The following is a 22152-nucleotide window of genomic DNA, read 5'->3' on the forward strand; positions in this document are numbered from 1 at the left end:
CACGCCTCCATTCGTCCCTCCATTCACGCCTGTCGCGAAACCACTGGGGGCGGGCTGCACGATGTTGGGGCGTGAGCGGAAGACGGCCTAACGGTGTGCGGGACCGTAGCCCAGCTTCATGGAGACGGTTGCGAATGGTCCTCGCCGATACCCCAGGAGCAACAGTGTCCCTAATCTGCTGGGAAGTGGCGGTGCGGTCCCCTACGGCACTGCGTAGGATCCTACGGTCTTGGCGTGCATCCGTGCGTCGCTGCGGTCCGGTCCCTGGTCGACGGGCACGTGCACCTTCCGCCGACCACTGGCGACAACATCGATGTACTGTGGAGACCTCACGCCCCACGTGTTGAGCAATTCGGCGGTACGTCCACCCGGCCTCCCGCATGCCCACTATACGCCCTCGCTCAAAGTCCGTCAACTGCACATACGGTTCACGTCCACGCTGTCGCGGCATGCTACCAGTGTTAAAGACTGCGATGGAGCTCCGTATGCCACGGCAAACTGGCTGACACTGACGGCGGCGGTGCACAAATGCTGCGCAGCTAGCGCCATTCGACGGCCAACACCGCGGTTCCTGGTATGTCCGCTGTGCCGTGCGTGTGATCATCGCTTGTACAGCCCTCTCGCAGTGTCCGGAGAAAGTATGGTGGGTCTGACACACCGGTGTCAATGTGTTCTTTTTTCCATTTCCCGGAGTGTATATCACACGCAGTATTAAAGAAAGTGTTTCATAACTTTTCTGAGCTACGAAGTAGGTCGCCAGTTTATCTTTGCAAATTAATCGTCAAGATCTGTTAATACTGTTTCTCTAGGCGTGACGGCCATTCTCATTTCTTAATATCAAGAAATGTTACACCAGTGTCTCGATAATAACTATGAGAGAGCGTTTCCATCGATATCAGGTTGAAAGGGAATGCCACACCATACCAGACTGGCATCTGTTGTTCAGATGCTAACAACAGCACGTGTATGTGTCTGCTAGCCAGTTAAAGCTTTATCCGGCAGCCTCACCCAAATGGCATCAAGTGTGCGTAGATATTGCGAAGATGAGGTGTAATACTAAGCGTCCAATTGGTTTAGAACTTGTCGATGGCAGATAAGTGCTGAAACGCCTCACACTGGCTGGTTAAGTACAAAATAGTGATTCTAACAACATATAGATCAGCATCTGTAACAATGCAAAGACTTAAGAAGAGTAAGTCGAAAAGCAGTCTGTAGTCTTTTCAGAATTTTAACCTCATCTCAGTACTGGTATGAACAATAGCAGGTAATCTAGAACAGTGTTTCTCGATAATTGCCTGTGTAAGCTGAGACATTTAACTTACTGGCACTTTTGTCTCCTTCTGTCCAATGGCGTTTCGCCAAAATGTAAGATCAGAAGTGCAATATAACTTTCATTGCCTAATCCAAATTAATTTGTGTCGAGTACAGCCTCGGCTTCTGTATAGGTGATAAGTAAGCTTCAGTTCAACACTTAGCTCAAGATACAGTTTGTTATTTCTCATTATTTCCCATTTCCAAAAGCCAAAGATTTATCTCCGTTAGGAGCGGATAAATGAATACCTGTTACACAAGTCGACCACGTTTTGAGGCAGAGGAAGTTGTAAGAATTCCTCGTATTGCTGATCTGTTGTATCGATACAGTAGAATCCTCAGTACCTAGCAAGGGCAACTACATTTTGAATTTTGGCTGTTAATTCGGAAATACCGTTGTAGCACAGCGGAAGAAATTGCTCATTAGTGTAGCATTTAAAAGCCCTGAATCTTTCTCGTTTTGCACTGCAGTACGAAGAAAATAAGCGAGAATTACAGGTAATTGCCAGGTTTTAGGGGTAACTTGAGTTTATCTTACGGTCGCGGGAAATAACACCCGGAGAACGGTTGCGCGAAAACAGGCCAATTATCGGGAAGCGATCTAATAAACGATGAGGGGCGGAATTCCATTCGTATGAAACGGCGCTCAGTATACACATTCCGAGCAATTTTCGCCGTTGAGTTACTGTGCCAATCAGACGGAATGACTTAACTCCACGCGAGTCAATTTAAGCCGGACTCGCAAGGAAATCCGGAAACTGCTATTAAAATTGTAATTGCTACATAAGCCGCAAGGGCCACCTGTGTGTTATACATGTTACCGAGTGGATTCTATAAAAACGAATCTCTGCGCACTCCCGAAAAATCGTATTAATTTGCACCGTTCGCACAACAATTGCGTTCGTTTTGCACATATGTTGACATTTTTCATGGTAGCATCACGCCTCGCAATACAATTACCACTCATCAGCTAATACAATGGACTGATTTTATTCGTTAGCTTACTCTCTAGATTGTTTAAAATTTGACGTACTGGACATATAGAAACACATTTTGACGAAAAAATTTTGTAAGTATAGTAAAAACTTTGAAGAATGGTTTCCAGTAATACCAGGTATTACTGGAATACATTTTCCCATCGTAAGCACAAGAAAAATATTTATTGCCGTAATTTGAATTTGGCACCTATGTTCCTTCAGAATTAACCGAATGAAAGCAGGTTTCGATTTTTCGTTCGGCTGTCATAATTTATTCAGTAGTTTCTCTAAGCTAGTATAGCTGAATAACTGGTTGGTTGAGCCTCTGATAATTTCGAGGCGTTAAATCCTAATCATTTTCTTCTTTCAGTATTGCTACCGGGTAGTCACACAGGGAAAAATACAGTAAGTGGGAGCGGTATATCGGATTTATTGGAGATAGTATTCGAAACACACAAGAAAAATTATTGATCGAAAATCGTGAGTAGATAAGATGTTGCCCCTTTAATGTCACACATCATAAGTTAATATAATTGGCGAATATAAGGAAAACGGTTTGGTTACGTAAACAAACAGTGATGGGAATAAATAACCTGTTAAAAGCTGTATCCGGATCTTAGCACTTTAAGGCCGTGTAACGTCGTCTATAAACAGAAAGAAATGAAATCTCTTGAAGCGTCTGAGGTATGATATTGAAGATGTTTCTTCAAGATAAAATTAAAGGATATAACCACAAACCAGGAGCTGTCTCAAGTAACTGGTGAGAAAAGAACATTAAGGGAAACCATCGAACGAAGACGTCATGAGCACATAGTTCACATAATATGTCACAAACACGTCCTTGTAAATATTCTAGAAGAAGCAATGCAAGGAAAGTAAGCGCGAAGAAGACCCCTACTGATATCTTCAAAACAATGCATAAATAATGCCGGAGTCAATAAGCATGACAAAATGAAGGTATTAGTTTGCTGTAGATCTAGCTGGAGAGCTGCCAGCCAATCGAAAATATTCAGTTCTATCAGTAATTCCGTGTGTATTTAAAATTTTCATTCTCTTAACAATATAATATGTTCCCCAGCTAAATGGAAAGTTGTTTCAGGATTTTATAGATACTATAAGCACGATTGTACTAGACAAAGAAGGTAGATGATGTAAAGTTCGACAAGTAATGAAATTCCTCAGTTTTTTCATTTGAAGTAATACCGGGAACGTAGTAAGATGTTCTGACGACTCGATTCGAACTCATCTGCTTCTTCAGACATCCATACGAAATACAAATATGACGATTAGGAAAATTATTTATTATTCATTGATTTACTGTTTATTTAGCCTGATTAGATTAGGGCCTTAAGGTCCTCTCTTACACCTGACCAGAAAGAACACGTACCACAGGTATTACGAAACATTCCCAATAATAATAATAATAATAATAATAATAACAATAATGGCAATAATGATAATCAAGACACTAATAACAATAATAATACTAAAGGGCATCTAGCACGATATAGATTACTTTAGCACATTTGAAACCTAGTTTAGTATTCTCAGAAATGGAATGGATAAAGGAAGAGAAGAAGAGTGATATAAAGATGACAGTGGCTGTTAGGAAAGAACAGAATGTGAATCTATCTGCTGCACAAGAAGAAAATGGCCCTATTTAGAGGAGAGAAAACACAGCGAGATAATGAAGCAAAAAATCCTACAACCTTACGCCACTGGGAGTTTGATATATACAGGATGAGTCAGGAGGCAAGGTATTTGTTTTGACGGGTGATAGCATTACTAATTCTGAACAAAAAAACCTTGATGTGGACGTATGCCATGCTCCGAACGGTTTCCGAGATAGAACGCTTTAATTGGACATTTCTATTTATTTTCTGTATTATTCATTGTCATTGTTTACAACGTACCACAGTAATATAGAGGAAGTTGAGACGAACATTTTGATACAGGACGCTTGTGGTCTATCAAGTCGGGAAACTACCGCAAACTGGCCTACAAAAAGTATCTTGGCTACAGCGCACAGGCGTCGCGCGAGATTTTCATTACTCCCGAGATCTCTCCCTGCAAACTGTTTGTCCTAGACAAAAACTGAATAGAACCTTTTTTGCAGCAAATTTAATTTAGTTTAATTATGTGCTGAGACACCTTTTCGTTGGAGTGTGCGATTTTCGAGTTATTAAAGAAAAACGTACACAAGTGACATTAAACGTGTTCTATCTCGGAAACCAATCGCAATAGGGCATATGTCCACATGAAGTTTTTGTTGAGAACCACTAATGCTATCGCGTCTCAAAGCATGTAAATTTCCAATGGACTCACCCTGTATGTGAAAATGTAATTAAAGGTGTCCAGGCTCAAAATACGCACAGCATTAAAATAAAGAGAAATTTTTGCAGAGCCTTGACAGCAGAAAATGAGAAATACTTGGATTCTTCGCTAAGAAAAATTAATGCTTTACTAGCAGTCAAATTCTGGACCAAAATACGTAGGACAAAAACCAAAGTCATAATATTTACACAGAAAGAAGGACAACAAATAAACAAGTTTAGATACACAAGACGATTTGCTCAGGAAAAAGAAGCATCCAACACAAAGTGTAGTTGGTTGGTTGGTTGTTTTGGGGAAGGAGACCAGACAGCGTGGTCATCGGTCTCATCGGATTAGGGAGGGATGGGGAAGGAAGTCGGCCCTGCCCTTTCAGAGCAACCATCCCGACATTTGCCTGGAGTGATTTAGGGACATCACGGAAACCTAAATCAGGATGGCCGGACGCGGGATTGAACCGTCGTCCTCCCGAATGCGAGTCCAGTGTCTAACCACTGCGCCACCTCGCTCGGTCAAAGTGTAGTGTGCGGTCATCTACACACATATTGTTAAAAGTGAAAAGGTTTGTTCGAAGCATGGCAACAAGTAGATAATACACCTCGACCTTGATGAAGCTCCTTCAGGAGCTAATCACAGGCATGACAGAAGAACACTTTTTACGTCAGAGATCACCCCTTTCTTGACAGCTCGTCGTCTTATCGTGTTTGGCGGAGATTTTAACTGTGTGGTACCCGATGCTGATCAGGTCCCAACGCCCATGAGGTGTGAAGCACTCGCTTCACTCCTCCAGGCGGCTGACCTTAATGATACGTGGCGCCACTTTCATCCCGCCTACACACAATTTACTCTCATCTACCCCACTGGAGCAAGCCGTATTGACCGTGTTTATGTCTCTGCTGATTTGCTTCCTGCCCTTTGTGCCGTCCAAGACATTCCTGTGGCCTTTAGTGACCACTGTGCGTACTCTTACTCCTTGCATATCACGGGCCCAACCCCGGTTCCTCGGGGCACCTATTGGAACATGAATACACTTCATCTCCCAACGCCCGAACTACGCACTCTTGTCACGAAAACATGGCGGGATTGCATGCTACTGCATCGAAGTACCCTAACACTGTAGTTTGGTGGCTCCGCTGTGCGAAGCCGCGGCTGCGACGTGTTATCCAGCAACATAGTCGCGAAGTCGCACACTGGAAGCGTAGCACATTAGACTTCTATCAACAATGTCTAAACGATGCACTAACCCTTCCTGCTGACAGGTATGACCAGCTACGCATGCGCCTCAACAAAATAAAAGCGACACTCCTTCGCTTCTCCCGGGAGAAGGCCGAGGGGATGGTGGCGAGGTGCCGCTCCACATCCCTGATTGAGGGCGAGAGGCCATCCAGCTATCACCTTGCCTCTGAAAGGAATCATGCATTCTACGCCTTAAAACAGACGATGGTACGCGCCTCACAGACCATCGTGAAGTTCTCAAACACCTAACAGACCATTAGACGCACCTCTTCCAGGATGTTGCGGTAGACGTCGCCGCCCAACGAGCACTTATCGGTGGGGTCCCAATTTCATTGGATCGTCGAGACCGCGACTGTTTAACCGAGCCACTCACACTCGCTGACCTCACATCTGTCCTCCGTGCCTGTCCGGGACAAAAATCACCTGGCCCCGACGGTCTCCCTTATGAATTCTACCAACAATTCTGGAACCTGTTAGGAGACCGCTTCTGCAAAATGTGCGAGGAGATTTTCGCTGGTTGCGAACTACCCGCCGAATTTCTAGCTGGACGTATTGCCCTTATTCCAAAGGTCACAGGTCACTGTCGAGCTAAAGACCTGCGTCCTATCACCGTTCTTAACACTGATTATAAGTTGGTGGCACGAAGCGTGGCCTCGCGTCTTAAACAGGTAAGGTACTCTACCCCACTCAATCATGTGGCGTTTCGAATCGAACCATCTTCACCGCCGCTTTCATATACCGTGATGCAGTCTTACTCACCACCGACACTCGAACCCCGGCTGCAATTCTTTCCCTAGATTTCGCCGGTACCTTTGACAGGGTCTCCCACCCATACCTGCTGGCCGTTATGTCGCGGATGGGTTTTGGGGAGCGCTTCATAAGAATCATCCGGCACTTCTTGGATGGAGCAAATTCCACAATCGTTGTGAATGGCTGCCGATCACGACCAATTCCCATCAGACGATCAGTTCGACGAGGGTGTCCCTTGTCAATGTATTTGTTCGCTTTAGCGCTGGACCCCATGCTGCGTGAGATCGGACGAATGGTCGATGGTGTCGCTCTCCCAGGCATCACCTTCCGCAGTGCGGCATACGCGGATGATGTCGGTGTGTTCGTCGCAAACGCTAGGGACATCGATTCAGTTCGCCGAGTTCTCAGCGTTTATGAACGAGCATCCGGTGCCATGTTAAATTCCAACAAAACGGTGCTGATCCCGCTAGGACCACGATCATTGACCATCGAACGCCCATGGTACCGAGTTGTGGGGGAACAACGTATCTTGGGCCTTGAGGTGACTGCCTGTCCGCAGCGCATGTTAACACTCACGTGGAGGCGGCTTCTCACGCGCGTCAGAGGACTTTGCGTGAGTCACGCTGATCGACGACTCGACCTCCATCAACGAATCCAACTGATTAATACTTACATCCTATCATGGGCATGGTATGTAGCACAACTCCTTACGCTACCGAAACAAACTGGCAGAGCCATCTCACAAACAGTATATTGGCTCTTGTGGCGGCATGCACTGTTCAAAGTTGATGCACAGACATGTACATTGCCAAAGGTCGATGGTGGCCTTGGACTCATTGACTTTCCCCGAAAATGTGCGGCCCTCCTGATTCACCGTATCGCCACTTTGCGTGAAAGTGACCCAGGTGGGACAACAGCGGTTCTTTTCGACCGTTATCGCCCACAATCGGCGCGTGCACCTGTATGTTTGACACATATTCCGTTCCGGATGACGACAGTCAAGGACTATTACCTCAATCAAAGTTACGTCCTAACAGTGGCCACTGACAGGGCACGCACGTCGAAGCGCCTTTACCAGGCACTACGAGGCCAGCCCACACCACATAAATTAGAGGACAGACGACCGTCGGTCATCTGGCACCACGCTTGGGCTAATATCAACAACCCAGCCCTTCCCACGGAAGTTTCAGCGCTATGGTATCGTGTCGTAAACAATTTAATACCCACTAATCATCGCCTGGCGGCCATGCGCCTACGGCCCTCGGCTGCTAGCGGCCGATGTGGTGACGTAGACACCAGAGAGCATCGTGTCTTATGCCCTCGCGTCACAGAAGTGTGGGACCTTGCACGTGTGCTATTAGCGCTGATCGGTGGGACGACACCAGACAATGTGTCAATCGACTGGTTCCTTACCCCTGATATTCAGACCAACCCCCGACCACGACGTAACGCAATGGTGTGGCTCTTGGGCCACACCATTTTCACGATCTATGACCTTTCCCTCACCGATGCTGTCTCTTTCATGGACTAACTGTGGAGCCAGCATCGCCTGGCGGAATCTGACCGGAAATACACCACTACCTTTGCAAGATTTCTGAAAGTTGCAATGGTTCACAGTTATCAAAAGGTGTTCCGGGTTGACTAAGGCACCTCGTCCAGGAATTGCCTGAGTTTACCCCTGGATCTATGTCACTCGGACTTTCAACCTACCCTTGACTTGCCTATACCCAAGATTTGACATTGGCCTTCTGGGCATCACTGGAGTAGACTGTTCTATGATACTGATGATATGGCAATTGGTAACATTGGAATTGTGTGAACATTGTATGGAAAATTATTGGGAAATTAGAAAACACGTAATCTATCTTAGAGGATTATTACTTCGTTAATTCTACGGGCGATGGGATTATCTCGCCAGTTTCGTTTTCATTTGTGTGTGCTGCCGTCCCTGTTTTTTTATTTTGCCTTCATCTCTGTCTTTCTTTATGTCTTCCTTTTTAGTTTCTAACCTCATCACTTGCTTCACACCTGCAGAGAGAGGTGTATTTGTGAGTAGTGTGTCGTCGCCCCATGAGGCATAGCAGAGTATGCCTCCGCTTTTATTTTCGGTTTATGGCAGTAAGTCTTGCTACCAACAGCACCATGCTTTACGTGCTGCGTCGACACTAGAGGATGGCGGCATAAAAAAAAAAAAAAAAGGAGAACTTGAAATGACTAAAGACACTCGAGATGGCGGTGAGGCAGTCAAAAACTGCGTGTGCCCTACATAGGAAAGTGCAGAGGTGTTGAGAATCGTGTAGGAGACTCGTTCACTAACGACAACAATTGAAAAAAGACGCAATAGTTGGCTCGGACATTAACTAAGTCGCTGATGCATAGTAGAAGGGTGACCGATGCAAGGAAAGCCAAGAGTGGAAGTGTTAGACGACGTCAGAAGATTCCTCATGCTACCCACCAACAGCAAGGTTCAACGAAAGGAAAGCCCAGTTGACTGTAAGTACCTTACAGTTGTCATGAAACGACCCAGTGATCGTGGCTATTGGAAGACTGTTGAACACTCCGGGATGAATGCAATGTGATAATCTATTAGCTACCAAAAGATGCAGATGCAGTTTGCGAAAGAACTGTTGCATAACTTTCTGAACATTTACTCTCTTCTCATTTTCAAAAATGATTTTCAAAAATCAGAGCATGAAGCATAATACCAAGCTTTTGGTGTGCCAAACGCATTAACTATACACTTCCTATTCTGCTGTGCCTCTAAAACTGCGTTTACTTTGGAGCTACCATAAAGTTAGCTTACTTAACGGGTATGAAACGTTGCAAATAAAGAGTGTCCCAGAGGGATGGTCAATATTCAGGGATATGACAGGAACGATCTTTCGCAACAAAACTTTCTACGATATTGCAGTGCCTGTGTTATTCTGAATTACGATGCAATGTTCCTTCCGACATGATTGCGTGTCCGAAGGAACAGGCACTGCTGTGACTACAGCCGTCGTGAAATGCATTAAATGTAGTCACAGTTGGGAATATGGACAACCATCAGCTGTGTAATGGAACGGCGACACTGAAAATTTATGCCGGACCGGGTCTCGAAACAAGTCCCAGTCTTGCACAATCATTGCTACAGCTTCAAAAGTATGTAATTGAAGAATAAAATGTTGGAGAGTCGCGATTTTGTAAGCAGTCCTATTTTTCACTAAAATGAACTCCTCAAAAACTTTTCGCACCACTCTCAAAAGCGGCCAATGTACAACGTTGGTCTTTCAACAACCCTCGAAGAGTCATTCTACGCTTAAACCGTTTCCAGGCAATGCGAAGTTGACCCAGCTATCACCGTACTCAAGGGCTTTATCTGTGATTACTCCGACACTCGGCTGTAACTGCTGGTGGAACTAAATCAAATGTTTACACAATACTTTAATAAACGCTCTGACGGACATAGGCTACTTGTTTTTAATATATGAGGCACGTAAATACACAAGGAATACATAAAGAGGAAATACTGTTCGCAAAAATCCAGAAAAGTTATTGATCTGTTTGTTTCCAGTATTCACACAATAAACATTTTGGCAGACACAGACTGCATATTTTTTTAGCATACAATAGAGGAAACTTTATGTAGTTAGAATCTCAAAAAGTACTTCTCGGATTTATTTCAAATGATTACATGATACTCGTACATGCGTTCGGATGGACATAGGATACATATATTATTTATTTAATATGTGTGGTATATAAGTATATACACAATACATAAAGGGAAAATGTTGTTAGCAATAAGATCAAGAAGTTCTTGTCCGGTTTACTTCAAATTTTTACGTGATACTATAATAACTGTTCAGATAGATATAGGCTGCATATTTTTTAAACGTATATGATGCGTAAATAAGTACGTAATACAAAAAGGGGAAAAGTTTTCAGAAAAATCTCGAAAAATTTTTCATCGATTTAATTCCTAGTTTTACCTGATACTCTAATAAACTTTCAGATGGACATGGGCTGCAAATTTTTAAAATATTTATAGTAAACAAATATATATGTAATACATAAAAGGAAAAGTTGCTGGCATAAGTCTCGAAATGCTCTTGACCAATTTGTTTCAAATGTTTACACGATGCTCTAATAAACATTCAGCCAGACATTGGCTGTATATTTTTGAAATATATGTAACATATAAACATATATATATAATATTTAAAGGGGTAAGATTGTCGGCCAAAGTCTCGAAAATTTCTTGACCGTTTTACTTCACACTGTTGCTCTATAGTCTACCAACATTCAGACGAATATAGACTATATATTTTTAAACAAAAATATTAGAGGTTTTCTGTTAAAATCGAGTGCGGGAAAGAAAATACTTTGGTGTGAAAATGTACAGTTTCTTTTTCTCTCATGGAGCAGTTTTAAAGTAGATGCCAGGACATTTAAACCATGAGGCAAATTGTTTCTTCCTCATATATTCTTTCTCCTTATAAATAATTTTAAACGAAAATTTTGTACACAACAGTGTATTCTTTTATTTTCCTGCTCGCATTCAGTTTTAAGAGGACAGAGGATGGTTGCGTTTATGGCTTACCGACTTATGATTAGAACAGTACTATGAAATCGGAACCATCCGAAACTTCGCAACCCTACCCGTTCACAGGTTAAAACTATGACGAATACTGTAATTGAAGCTACTAGTTTCTCGGAGAGATCTCTCCTGTACCCATTAATGATCCTAATCGATTTACCAATTAATTTAAAGTGACTTAATTTCCCAAGCAAGGTTTCGTCTGCAGCAACAATAAACATGGCTCAAGGTCAGAGAGAGAGAGAGGGGGGAAGAGGAGATGGACAGAGAGAGTGACTGGGAGAGAATGGAGGGAGATGGGGGGAAGGGAGAGATGGTCAGAGAGAGAGGTAGAAGAAAATGATGAGAGATTTGAGGGAGTGGGGAGGAAATGGAGAGTGTCAGAGGGGAAGAGGAGATGGACAAAGAGAGGAAAAGAGGAGGAGATGCACAGAGAGATGGGGGAGGAGATGGACGGAGAGAGGGGGGAAAAAAAGAGATTTTGACGTACATACAATTCTCGATTTTAAGCGATGGTGAAACATTGCTGGGTACGCTAGTCTTATATAATTATGGATGTTAGCGACAGTTTAAGGTCGTGTAGGGCCATTAATACGCACAGATGGTGCACAAAAATTTGGAAACATCAAAAACGCAAGACATTAACAAGCCTAAAACATTGTAAGAAAACTCTTAGCATTCAAAACAGCTTCCAGTCATTTCAGAATAGAAAAATGGTTTTAAAGAAAATCTTGTACCATTCTTACTACAAAATAATTGCAAATTCAAGTAATGGTGATGAAGATGGACAGCGATCGCGCACCCTTCTCTCCAAAGTAGACAATACAGGCTCAATCCCAGTCTGGACGATGCAGGCTGTGTGAACGAGGGCCCTGCCGTCTTGGAACGTAGCATCACTATTGGGGAACAAAAACTGTAACATGAGATGAACCTGATCAGCCAAAATGGTCACACGTAATCCTTGTCAGTAATGCGAACTTTCAGAGTAACCATGGCGCCCACGGAATATCATCATCGAACCCCACCATGTTTCATTCTAGGGTCGTAAACTTGGCCAGTAGTTGGAAACACTGTGAAACAAGACTCATCCCACCAGATTCCATTGCTGCATAGTGCAGGTTTTATGGCATCGACATTATGTTTTCCTTTGCATCACTCATCAGTGGTTTTGTAATTCGAGCTCGCCCTGCAAATTCTTGCTTATGCAGCTCCATTCGTGTTTGGTCACATTTCTTCCCAATGTGATGCGTCACGGTCATTCAACAAAAACTTTCGTCCGCGTTGTGACATAGCCGATGATGTTTTTCCGCTTTCACTGTATGTCGTATAAGTCTTCGATACTGCGCCTCTTGAAACACCAAACACTTGGTTACGGAAGCATCCAGCACATGGATACCGACAACATGCCCACGTTCATACTCACTTACCTCCGACATAATGCACTCATAGCTACACAAACGCTGTTCTGACCACGGCGGACTCTTGCAACGTGTTGAAGACATTGCACAGGTGCTGTACGTGGTCAAATACAACGCCGCGGTCTGGAGGCTTGGCTAGCATTTACATTTGTGCTCGAACATACACTTCTCGCGGTTTTCCATATTTTTGTCCTACCATATTAAATGCGCTGCCCCTGTTCAGAAACACGCACTCGTTCTTTATTAAACATATTATTTTACTTCCATATGCACTGCCTGACAATAAAAGCGAAGCACCAAGATGGATGTAACTTCGCACACGTACACACCAGCGGCAGGTATGCAACTAGTTAGAATTGCAGTTCTCTGTGGTAGGTAGACCGCCGTGAACAGCACCAGATCTTGAATAATTCCTGCGAAGGACACGGACGTGCCTCATTCACGTGAAAGAGAGCTGTATCATCACATGACAGATTTTTAAAAAGGTCTCGATGTAGGTCTCCATTTGCCCAGATGGTCTAATCGTGCATCGTCTAGATTTTTTGGACATTCGGATGTGACAGTGGCTCGATTTTAGACTGCATAGGAAATGAGGGAATGCATACTCGACGACGTCTGACCACCACAAGGGAGGACCGCCTTATCGTGCACCAAGCACATCGTTAACTCCTTTAAATCTGCGTCTCTCATCCGAGAACGAATAATGGGACTCACCGCAACATTCGGTCTCTTAACACGCCATTGGTGCAAGACTAGTAGCAGCCGAACTAGGGGATTAACTATCTTTAACACAACAACACAGTCAGCTGCTTTTGGAGTAGCGTCGTGACCGGGAATCATGGGCTGCTGCTGAATGGTATCGCTTCGTGGTCAACGAGGAATCGGGGTTCTGCAACACCCCGGATGACCATCGTCGGCAAGTATGGCTGCGATCTGGGGGGAGGTTCCACTTCTCCAACGTTTTGAAGAGGCACGGTGGTGTTACTCGATCGGATATGACTTCAGGGCACAACAGGTAATAACTGAGGGAAATCCGACGGCAGAAAGTTACGTCGCAGACATCTTTTGTCTCCACATGTTATCTCTCTCCAAGCCCTTGCCTCAGTAGTAACACTCGTTCCCGTCAGATCACCGAAGTTAAGCGCCGTCGTCCTTGCTTAGTACTTGGAAGGGTGACCGTTCAATCAGCCGAGCGCTGTTGGCGAGCGGGGTGCACTCAGCCCTTTTGAGGCAAAATGAGGAACTACTTGACTGAGAAGTAGCGGCTCCGCTCACAAAAACTGACAACGGCTGGGAGAGCAATGTGCCGACCACACGCCCCTCCATATCTGCATCCAGCAACGCCCGTAGTCTGAGGATGACACGGCGGTCGGTCAGTACCGTTAGGCTCTTTAGAGACCTGTTCTGAAAGAGTTTAGTATTTGTTGTCTCTGATGCGACAGTATCGTTGCGTCATTTTTCAGCAAGGCAATTCACGTCCACACATGGCAACTTTCTCAATGAACTGGCCGTGTGACGTTGAAGTAATCCTGTGGCCAGCAAGACCCTAGATCTTCCACACATAGAAGATGTGTGAGAGCAGCTCGGACTTCAACTCTGCCCCAGCGTCAGTATCCAGGATATAAAGGACGAGTCACAACAGTTGTGGGGCAGTCTGCCTCAGGAGAGGACACAACGGCTTTAGGATACGTGGAAGTTTCTTATATGTTTAAACTCATGTTCTTAAGCGCCATGTTGGTATCTAAGAAATGTTCAGAACTTAGTTTTGATATTGAAATATTGTAACTTCCTTTAAATTAATAAAGAGAAAACTTTATGATTGTGTTAAATGAAGTCTGAACTGTGGAATGGATACAAAACTCGAATTGTCGTGTGCCGTGTTGTAAGTGGTGCGCTTACTCTGTGTTATTATTAGTAAAACTTTACACGAATCGATTGGGCAATGCTACTTCCAGTACCAATAAAGAAATACAGTCACCACAAAATACGTTCAGCTCCTTAGGCACTGAATCATCCGGCCCTATTCAAAACTGATAACTTTGGTCCCTGTGCACATAGCAAATAAATTAAATTGTCTTACCTCTAAAGCAGCAACGGAGTAACGCGATATATTCTGGTCTCTCATAAAAAAAATATAAATGTGCTAGCTACAGGCTCAGCAATGTGCAATGCTTTCCATAACGCTTGAAATGCGCCGGCCAGAGGGGCCGAGTGGTTTTAGGCGCTACCGCCAGGAACGGCGCGACCGCTACGGTCGCAGGTTAGCATCCTGCCTCGGGAATGGATGTGTGTGATGTCCTTTGCTTAGTTAGGTTTAAGTAGTTCTAAGGTCTAGGGGACTGATGGCCTCAGCAGTTAAGTCCCATAGTGCTCAGAGCCATTTTTTTGCTTGAAATGCACATGAAAATCATTTGGCTGATAAACGAGAACATTTAAGAAAATCCCATTTCTTTAAGAAAATATGTTGCAAACTAAGTTTGGCTTTTCAGAAACATCTGACAGTTGAAGTTTCATTATTCACAATTGAATCACAAACAATGAGATTTAAACAGCAAGTATTATCTAACTTCATTAATCCAACATAAATGCAAACTATCAAATTAAATATAGCTCTGTTAACAAATCTTAGAAACATTACAAATCGAAATATTTAACTAGCCTTTTTATCAAAACGGTTTACGTACATTGTGGGGTTACTCAACAATTCCAAATTACCAACCAACTCATTTATACTAACGCGATGGCAAGAACAGAAATCATAAATATTTAACATCTTTACATTGGTTGCATGAAGACTTCTGCTTCCATGTTCAACAATACCTACATTAATCTAACACTTGGTGGCTTCACGCAGCACACTACAAAGACTGCCTTCTCCAGCGTCTTTCCCTCACAGACAGCTACCTACAATTGTGCGCTCAGCGCTCTCTTACGCCAACACTATAATAATCTCAGACCAGAGATCTTTGGCTCTGCAGTCGCGCACAGTCAGCGATCTGCATTATCGAGCCTATCAGAGACAGTCATCCTTTATAGTACACTAATTTCATTTTGATTTATTAATATTCTTATCTTATTGTGGTGCCACATACAAGTGGACCCCAGTATACTCCTTTGAATACTTAAATCTCAGTGTAAGGCGACGGAACTACGTGAAAATTTATTTTTGTGCGGAAATGTGTGTATCTCATGCTACTCGATGCGAAATCCAGACCAGCCGTTTGCGAGAAGCAATCCGTTTTCGATTAAATTTACGTATGCTATCTGATTGCAAAACAAAATGACTCACTTTAATATGTTAGCCCTGAAAACTGTTAATCTTTATCTTTATTCTCGCAAACAATCACTGTACCACAACTGTTATTGAAATTACACAGCGAATGAACACAAAAATTAATGCATCTGACTTTCTGATAAAACTGCTTGAAACTTCACAGGACAGCATTTTACTGAATTATTTTACTGGTATTAAGACTCTGAAGTGATACAGATGTTATTTTCACACATACACTCCGCCAGTCACTGTGTCTTACAGTGGACATGGACCTTGATGGTAATTAAATTTATTGGCCTACCTGTGCGCACGGAACGCTCGTCTGCTCTGCAACTTGTTACTATGAGGAATAATGATGAAAGTATCAAAAATCAAATTTCATTTGCCGTACTTGCGATGTGCAATGCAAGAAGGTATTTACCACTTTCATAAATGTTTCTCAGTACACAACTCGTGATGTCCAATGCGAGTGTGCAAACAGAGTCCTGAAAGTAAATGAAAATGGAGAGCTCATTTTAATGACTGTTAAATAAGAAGGAAGACTCCAAGTTTAACTGCAATTTACCTTTTCATAAAGTTCTCACACCTGCACAAGTTGGTAAAATATTTCTTAACAACTCTACTTTGTACAACTGCCTCCCTTGACACCTATTTCAACTATAAGAAAAGCCGTTTCTACAGCAAGCTTCAGCCATACGCAATGTTCTAACAATGAGAAGCTACAAAGATGAAAAACTGGATTACGTGAAAAGTTGGCTTTTATCATTCTTCCATTAACATAATATCATTTACTCAGTATCTTTCCTCAAAACAAATTATTACAAAATCCTTTTTAAACAAAGTTGCCTCCACCACACAGTAGGCCAGCTTCCATTCTTTGTAAAACCAAGTACATTGCCAGACAGTCCAACACACACTGCTACTCTTACTCTCTGACTTACTCTGAGAAAGCAAAGTTAACTTCTCCGCTCTCAAACACAGCCTTAGAAAGAATATGCTTATATCGATATTACAGAGGTTGAGTACATTTATCGAATTCGCAACTTCATTCACATTTACTCTCAAAACTTCCTGAAAAGCGTCATGTTAAATAGGACAGCCCCCTTTCACACATTTCCCAATCGAATCAGTACATGCATCAAAGACAGAGGGGGTGCAACTTCATATTTATAAGTGAGTTAATACTGCCACGTCCTCTGTAAATTCAACTAGATTTCATAACCACTGAAATAATATCGCATATCCTCTCGCCCTGTGAAGTTTCATTTCGTTTTCTCCTCGCTATCTGTATGCCGCACTTTTTTTTTGTCGAGCAGTGGAAATGCAACGGTAATGTATAAAAACATTTACTTTCAGTAATTTGAGCATGAACCATGGACCTTGCGTACCTCAGCGATACAGATGGCCGTACCGTAGGTGCAACCACAACGGAGGGGTATCTGTTGGGAGGCCAGACAAACATGTGGTTCCTGAAGAGGGGCAGCAGCCTTTTCAGTAGTTGCAGGGGCAACAGCCTGGATGATTGACTGATCTGGCCTTGTAACATTAACCAAAACGGCCTTGCTGTGCTGGTACTGCGACCGGCTGAAAGCAAGGGGAAAATACAGCCGTAATTTTTTCCGAGGACATGCAGCTTTACTGTATGATTAAATGATGATGGCGTCCTCTTGGGTAAAATATTCCGGAGGTAAAATAGTCCCCCATCGGATCTCCGGGCGGGGACTACTCAAGAGGACGTCGTTATCAGGAGAAAGAAAACTGGCGTTCTACGGATCGGAGCGTGGAATGTCAGATCCCTTAATCGGGCAGGTAGGTTAGAAAATTTAAAAAGGGAAATGGATAGGTTAAAGTTAGATATAGTGGGAATTAGTGAAGTTCGGTGGCAGGAGGAACAAGACTTTTGGTCAGGTGATTACAGGGGTATAAATACAAAATCAAATAGGGATAATGGAGGAGTAGGTTTAATAATGAATAAAAAAGTAGGAGTGCGGGTTAGCTACTACAAACAGCATAGTGAACCCATTATTATGGCCAAGTTTACATGCCAACTAGCTCTGCAGATGATGAAGAAATGGATGAAATGTATGACGAGATAAAATAAATTATTCAGGTAGTGAAGGGAGACGAAAATTTAATAGTCATGGGTGACTGGAATTCGTCAGTAGGAAAAGGGAGAGAAGGAAACATAGTAGGTGAATATGGATTGGGGGGAAGAAATGAAAGAGGAAGCCGCCTTGTAGAATTTTGCACAGAGCATAACTTAATCATAGCTAACACTTGGTTCAAGAATCATAAAAGAAGGTTGTATACCTGGAAGAATCCTGGAGATACTAAAATGTATCAGATAGATTATACAGGGTGATTCAAAAAGAATACCACAACTTTAGGAATTTAAAACTCTGCAACGACAAAAGGCAGAGCTAAGCACTATCCATCGGCGAATTAAGGGAGCTATAAAGTTTCATTTAGTTGTACATTTGTTCGCCATTTCAGCCAATAAAGTTTTTGGTCCCTTTTTCTTCGAAGGTGCTACTGTAACTGGACTACAGTATCTGGAGATGTTAGAGAATTGGCTGTTCCCTCAGCTCGAACAAGAAGCACAACAATTCATATTTCAGCAATATGGAGCGCCACCACATTGGCACTTATCTGTCCGTAACTACCTGAACGTCAACTACCCGAGGCGATGGATCGGCCGCCAGGCAGCCCGTGACAGAGCACTTCATCACTGGCCTCCAAGAAGCCCTGATCTTACCTCCTGCGATTTTTTCTTATGGGGGTATGTTAAGAATATGGTGTTTCGGCCACCTCTCCCAGCCACCATTGATGATTTGAAACGAGAAATAACAGCAGCTATCCAAACTGTTACGCCTGATATGCTACAGAGAGTGTGGAACGAGTTGGAGTATCGGGTTGATATTGCTCGTGTGTCTGGAGGGGGCCATATTGAACATATCTGAACTTGTTTTTGAGTGAAAAAAAAACTTTTTAAATACTCTTTGTAATGATGTATAACAGAAGGTTATATTATGTTTCTTTCATTAAATACACATTTTTAAAGTTGTGTTATTCTTTTTGAATCACCCTGTATAATGGTAAGACAGAGATTTAGGAACTAGGTTTTAAATTGTAAGACATTTCCAGGGGCAGATGTGGATTCTGACCACAATCTATTGGTTATGAACAGCAGATTGAAACTGAAGAAACTGCAAAAAGGTGGGAATGTAAGGAGATGGGACCTGGATAAACTGAAAGAACCAGAGCTTGTAGAGAGTTTCAGGGAGAGCATAAGGGAACAATTGACAGGAATGGGGGAAAGAAATACAGAAGAAGAAGAATGGGTAGCTCTGAGAGATGAAGTAGTGAAGGCAGCAGACGATCAAGTAGGTAAAAAGGCGAGGGCAAATAGAAATCCTTGGGTAACAGAAGAAATATTGAATTTAATTGATGAAAGGAGAAAATATCAAAATGCAGTAAATGAAGCAGGCAAAAAGGAATACAAACGTCTCAAAAATGAGATCGACAGGAAGTGCAAAATGGCTAAGCAGGGATGGCTAGAGGTCAAATGTAAGGATGTAGAGGCTTGTCTCACTAGGGGTAAGATAGATACTGCCTACAGGAAAATTAAAGAGACCTTTGGAGAGAAGAGAACCACTTGTACGAATATCAAGAGCTCAGATGGCAACCCAGTTCTAAGCAAAGAAGGGAAGGCAGAAAGGTGGAAGGAGTATGTAGAGGGTTTATACGAGGGCGATGTACTTGAGGACAATATTATGGCCGGCGGAAGTGGCCATGCGGCTAAAGGCGCTGCAGTCTGGAACCGCAAGACCGCTACGGTCGCAGGTTCGAATCCTGCCTCGGGCATGGATGTTTGTGATGTCCTTAGGTTAGTTAGGTTTAACTAGTTCTAAGTTCTAGGGGACTAATAACCTCAGCAGTTGAGTCCCATAGTGCTCAGAGCCATTTGAACCATTTGAATAGTATTATGGAAATGGAAGAGAATGTAGATGAAGACGAAATGGTAGATAAGATACTGCGTGAAGTGTTTGTCAGAGCACTGAAAGACCTGAGTTGAAACAAGGCCCCGGAAGTAGACAACATTCCATTAGAACTACTGATGGCCTTGGGAGAGCCAGTCACGACAAAACTCTACCATCTGGTGAGCAAGATGTATGAGACAGGCGAAATACCCTCAGACTTCAAGAAGAATATAATAATTCCAATACCAAAGAAAGCAGGTGTTGACAGATGTGAAAATTACCGAACTATCAGTTTAATAAGTCACAGCTGCAAAATACTAACGCGAATTCTTTACAGACGAATGGAAAAACTGGTAGAAGCGGACCTCGGGGAAGATCACTTTGGATTCCGTAGAAATGTTGGAACACGTGAGGCAATACTAACCTTACGACTTATCTTAGAAGAAAGATTAAGAAAAGGCAAGCCTACGTTTCTAGCATTTGTACACCTAGAGAAAGCTTTTGACAATGTTAACTGGAATACTCTCTTTCAAATTCTGAAGGTGGCAGGTATAAAATACAGGGAGCGAAAGGCTCTTTACAATTTGTACAGAAATCAGATGGCAGTTATAAGAGTCGAGGGACATGAAAGGGAAGCAGTGGTTGGAAAAGGAGTGAGACAGGGTTGTAGCCTCTCCCCGATGTTATTCAATCTGTATATTGAGCAAGCAGTAAAGGAAACAAAAGAAAAACTCGGAGTAGGTATTGAAATTCATGGAGAAGAAGTAAAAACTTTGAGGTTCGCCGATGACATTGTAATTTTGTCAGAGACAGCAAAGGACTTGGAAGAGCAGTTGAACGGATTGGACAGTGTCTTGAAAGGAGGATATAAGATGAACATCAACAAAAGCAAAACGAGGATAATGGACTGTAGTCAAATTAAATCGAGTGATGCTGAGGGAATTAGATTAGGAAATGAGACACTTAAAGTAGTAAAGGAGTTTTGCTATTTAGGGAGTAAAATAACTGATGATAGTCGAAGTAGAGAGGATATAAAATGTAGACTGGCAATGGCAAGAAAATCGTTTCTGAAGAAGAGAAATTTGTTAACATCGAGTATAGATTTAAGTGTCAGGAAGTCGTTTCTGAAAGTATTTGCATGGAGTGTAGCCATGTATGGAAGTGAAACATGGACGATAACTAGTTTGGACAAGAAGAGAATAGAAGCTTTCGAAATGTGGTGCTACAGAAGAATGCTGAAGATAAGGTGGGTAGATCACGTAACTAATGAGGAGGTATTGAATAGGATTGGGGAGAAGAGAAGTTTGTGACACAACTTGACTAGAAGAAGGGATCGGTTGGTAGGACATGTTTTGAGGCATCAAGGGATCACAAATTTAGCATTGGAGGGCAGCATGGAGGGTAAAAATCTTAGAGGGAGACCAAGAGATGAATACACTATGCAGATTCAGAAGGATGTAGGTTGCAGTAGGTACTGGGAGATGAAGAAGCTTGCACAGGATAGAGTAGCATGGAGAGCTGCATCAAACCAGTCTCAGGACTGAAGACCACAACAACAACAACAATTTGAGCATTAAAAGACGCAATGCATTTTGATGTTTAAATAATTATCTGGCTAATATAATCAACATCGCCCATTACAGTGGACTTTCACTGCAGGCAAAGTGGAATGGCCGAGCCATATGGACTCGTTTAGTGAGCCTCTTAATGTGTAGATTGTTCGACAAACTATTTGGAGTTAACCGCTTGTAAGTAGGCTGTTTAGGTTTTATATTGGTAACGCCACGTAGCGCTCTGTATGAAAACCACTGGCTGTGCTGTATGCAGTTTGTGGCTGGTTGGCATTGTTGTTGGAATATTCGCCATTGTAGTGTTGGGCAGTTGGCTGTTAACAGCACAGAGCGTTGCGCAGTTGGAGGTGAGCCGCCAGCAGTGGTGGATGTGGGGAGAGAGATGGCGGAGTTTTGAGAGCAGATGATCTGGACGTGCGTCCATCAGACACAGTAAATTTGTAAGACTGGATGTCTTGAACTGATATATATACTATGACTTTTGAATACTATTAAGGCAAATACATTGTTTGTTCTCTATCAAAATCTTTCATTTGCTAACTATGCCTATCAGTAGTTAGTGCCTTCAGTAGTTTGAATCTTTTATTTAGTTGGCAGTAGTGGCGCTCGCTGTATTGCAGTAGTTCGAGTAACGAAGATTTTTGTGAGGTGAGTGATTTGTGAAAGGTATAGGTTAATGTTAGTCAGGGCCATTCTTTTGTAGGGTTTATTGAAAGTCAGATTAC

Source organism: Schistocerca americana, chromosome 5 (genome assembly GCF_021461395.2).
Source record: "Schistocerca americana isolate TAMUIC-IGC-003095 chromosome 5, iqSchAmer2.1, whole genome shotgun sequence".
Classification (NCBI taxonomy): domain Eukaryota; kingdom Metazoa; phylum Arthropoda; class Insecta; order Orthoptera; family Acrididae; genus Schistocerca; species Schistocerca americana.